At 44.8% G+C, this 4466-nt stretch overlaps 1 pseudogene; it reads left to right on the plus strand.

Moving 5' to 3' along the window:
- The first annotated feature begins 375 nt into the window (after positions 1-375).
- Positions 376-1818, plus strand: LOC149814549 (UDP-glycosyltransferase 72B1 pseudogene; annotated as a pseudogene).
- Positions 1819-4466: the final 2648 nt, after the last annotated feature.

Genomic DNA, 4466 nt, shown 5'->3' on the forward strand with positions numbered 1-4466 from the left:
GCCCAGTTTCTTACTTGAATGTGGAATAATGCTATTCAACTGGATGCATCAGTTGGATGGCTATCTATTGAAAAAAAGAAAAGGATGGCGGTAAATCGTCAGAAGGTGATGATCAAGATTCCTGCTGCTTGTGAAAGCATAGACACGCAGTGTGGAGCTTGTTAGAGAAAATTTTCTTCCAAATGCTAGGCTAGGGGCTGTCTATAAAACTTCCCCCTCATCATCTGAAAAATTATCGGACAGCAAGCAATCCATCAAAGCAGAGATCAAGAGAAAGAAGCGACTACAAGGAAGAAGGCCGTGCAGACATCCCTTGTATTTTTCACTTCTCTCTCTGATCACTTTCTCCTGTTCTGCTCCTGACCTGACTTGGGTATGGAGAATCGCACGGAAGAGGAACCCCATGTGGTGCTCCTCCCGAGCACCGGAATGGGTCATCTCCTCCCGATGATGGAGTTCGCCATGCGCCTCCTCTCCCACCGCTCCTTCTCCATCACCTTCGTCACCGTCTCCGGCCAATTCCCAACTTCCGCCCTCGCCAAGCTCTCCGAGCACCCCAACATCACCTCCCTCACCCTCCCTCCCGTCTCCACCTCCGACTGCGCACCCGATACAAAGATAGAGACCATCATCTCCGTCGTCATTAAGCGCTCCATAGAACCCTTGCGTAAGCTCCTTGCAAAGATCCGACCCATCTCGGTGTTCGTGTTCGACCTATTCTGCACCGACGCCCTGGACGTCGCTGCGGAGCTTCAGCTGCCGGCGTACATCTTCTTCCCCTCGACCGCCACCCTCCTCTGCTTCATGCTCTACCTGCCCATCATCCACGAGGAGATCCCAGGCGAGTACAGGGACCTCAAGGAGCCGGTCAAACCTCCCGGTTGTCCACCTTTCCGAGGGACCGAGCTGGTCCGCCCGTTGGAGGACCGGCAGGACGAGTCATACAGATGGGTCCTTCATCACTCACGACGGCACAGGGAGGTGGCCGGGATCATGATCAACAGCTTCGACGAGCTCGAGCCCATGGCGATCGAATCGCTGCTGCAGGGTCGGGACTACAGAGGTAGTATCCCGCCGGTCTACCCCATCGGTCCGCTGGTCAGAACAGACGACGAAAGTGGTGGCGACGGGAGCCGGGAGGAGTGCTTAAAGTGGCTGGACGCGCAGCTACGAGGCTCAGTGCTGTTCGTCTCCTTTGGTAGCGGAGGGACCTTGACGCAGAAGCAGATGGTGGAGCTCGCGTGGGGTTTGGAGATGAGCGGGCAGAGGTTCCTCTGGGTGGTGAGGAAGCCGCACACCTCCGCTTCGGACGCCTTCTTAGGGTCGGGCCGAAGTCTAGAGAACGAGGATCCGTCGAGTTTTCTTCCGGAGGGGTTCGTGGAGAGGACGGCCGAGGTCGGGATGGTGGTGCCGGACTGGGCGTCGCAGGTGAAGGTGCTGAGCCACGAGGCGGTGGGCGGATTCCTGTCGCACTGCGGGTGGAACTCGACGCTTGAGAGCGTGGTGCATGGGGTGCCCATGATCGGGTGGCCGCTGTATGCGGAGCAGAAGATGAACGCCCGGATGCTGGCGGAGGAGATAGGGATAGCGGTGGCGGTGGACTACGAGAGGGGAGTGGTGCCGAGGGAGGAGGTGGAGAGGGTGGCGAGGCAGCTGATGGAGGGAGAGGACGGGAAGCAACTGAGGAAGAGAGTGCGCGAGCTCAGCGGTGCAGCCGCAGAGGCACATGCGGAGAAGGGCTCTTCTTATCGACGCTTCGCTCAACTTGCAGAGGAATGGGCCAACCGCAAATTGGTCGATTCCTGCCATGGCACATAATCTAAGTTAGTGTGGCCGAGTGGAGAAGGAAGAAGAGAGAAAGAGACCAAATTGGCAATAAGGCAAAAAAATTGCGGGTTGGCGATTTGTGGGATTACTGCGTCGCCTTTATAACATATAGGATATGATAAACCAACGGGGGCTCTGCTTGTCTGGTAGGAGCAGCTAGTGCACGTCAACTTGTGTGGGGGACGTTGCAAGTTCAAATCCCAATGGTATCGTTGTTCAACTGGTAGGTGTCTGTCTGCCTAACCTCAGATTGCCTTTAAAAATAAAATAAAAAAATAGGATATGATAAATTTTGGCACAACAATAAATAAATATATAAATATATATATATATATATATATATATATATATATATATATATATATATATATATATATATATATATATATATATATATATATATAGCATGTACAGCATGCTTTCACACTGATGGCAGCATTACACGAAATTTCAGTAGGAGCAATGATACTGTAACTGTGAATAAGCAATTGTTGGCACACTATAATGAAAGTATTGTCAGTAAGAGCATGCAATAGATTATGCATAGCAGCGACATTCAGAAACTAATTTGCAAACAATGATATCAGTGAAGGAAGCAATGGAGGTATTTTGCATATATCTAATAAAGATTGTGACTAATCCTATAGCTAAAAAACAATGACAATGTACCTGAGGGTTTTGAATGACTTTCGCACTCTGATAAGAGATGTATGAGCAGCTCCTCTAATGCAATAATGAAAGACATCAAGGTGCCAGCTTCCATCTCTACTTGTTTCAAACACTAAACTGAGGAATTTGTATTCAGTTCATTTCCACCAACTTCATACTGCACATGTACTAAATGTCTACAATGGAAAGCATGGATGCTTGATACTGAAGGCTCTTTGGTCAGTGAGCTGCTACATATACAGCAGATACGACTCTGTGGAGCATATGCATGTGATGCTCCCTTCTTAAGTAAGCTCATGATATAATATGTATCATCCTCACACTACAAGAAAAACATGGATTAGCGATGGACCATATCCATTGCTAATCTGTCGCTAAATAGTTTAGCGACGGATTAACGATGGATAGCGTCCGTCACATAATCTTGGTCGCTAATTAGCGATGGAAGTTATCCGTCATTAATTTGCGACAGTTTAGCGATGAACATGATCTATTGAGAGTACGTCACTATTTTAAATTAGCGACAAATAATATTCATCGCTAAATTTTTAAAAAAAATAAAAAAAATTGCTCCTTGTCGGGCGGTATTCCGGCAGCAATAGGCCGGACTTGTATCGCACCACTTCATTTCTCCAAACATTCAAGCATAGTGAATTACCTGAAAAAGTGATCTCTCGAGTATCACCAAGTTGAAGGATGATATAAGAGTTTTAGATCTCTAGAGATAAAAAAGGTCTGGATCATCATCAAGTTGAAGGCTGATGTGATGAACTTTCCCTACAAAGTGTTTGCTTTATGCTACGAGAAAAAGTTTTTTAACCAAGAAAGACATAATATGATTGTAAGAGGGGAATTCTCAATTGTTACCAAGTTGAAGGATGACATGAGAGTCTAATCTCCGGGGAGAAGTAAGGCTCCGATCATCTCCAAGTTAAAGAAGGATGTGACGTGCCCTTCTAGGGAAGATTCAAAATATCTCCAAGTTGAAGGTTGATAGGCCAAACTTTCTGCCAAACACCAAAAAGCGCTCAAACCTCAATTTTATGTGCCAAAAGAATGCAAAGAGATATGATGGGTAAACCCCGGATATCAAACTGCCAGATTTCAAGAACCATCTTTACTTATATCAAATTCCTTTGTTAATATCTTTTCATTCACTTGCTTTTATGAAACTAAGAACAATTCCTCTCTTTTCATATCAAGAAAATAGATAACTTTCTTAAAGAAACCCGATAGCAATAATTTGAATTTGATTCCTGATTTTATGAGGTTAACCTAATTGGAGGTAATACTCTAGGTAGAAGAGGAAATATCTTTCTCATATACATGCATAGTTCTAACATTTTTGAATCAATTATAATTTTTGTCTTATTGGCAATATTTCCTGGCTATCCTGACATGAAGCGAGAACTTGATGCCTTTTTTATGTATCCTTGCATCTTTTTTTTATCCCACTTTAGGATAAAAAAATATGAGTTTTCAAAGTCCTTCCCTTCTTTTGGTTTGAGCTCCCGAGCTCTCAAACTTTTGCACATTTTCCTATCTTCCCCACTGTCCCGCATAGACAGTTTCTGCTCAGATTAAAGGTTGAACCTGAATCTTCGCAAAAGGTTATTTAAAAAGCTTATTTTGTCTCAATCATGAGACCCCCCTTTACAAACTTCCCTTTTCAAAGGTTTAGGGACCCCATTTTTTCTCACCTTTTACATCCTTTTCGGATTTCGTGTAAAATTCAGAAGTCCATCACGGTTTCCTCACCCCCTTTTCAATCAAAGCTTTTTATCTTCATTGATTCCGTTCTTTTTACACCCATTCATGTAAGGGATAAACCTGAGTCTTTAATCGTAAGACCACCCCTTTGTTTTAATTTTTTCTTTCAAAGCTTTTAGGGAGTTTGTTGCACCTTTTTCTAGGATTCCTCACCCCTTTTTATCCAGCCCTTTATTTTTTAAGATTCCATTCTTTCATCC

Source organism: Nuphar pumila, chromosome 15 (genome assembly GCF_984573655.1).
Source record: "Nuphar pumila chromosome 15, dmNupPumi1.hap1.1, whole genome shotgun sequence".
Taxonomy (NCBI): domain Eukaryota; kingdom Viridiplantae; phylum Streptophyta; class Magnoliopsida; order Nymphaeales; family Nymphaeaceae; genus Nuphar; species Nuphar pumila.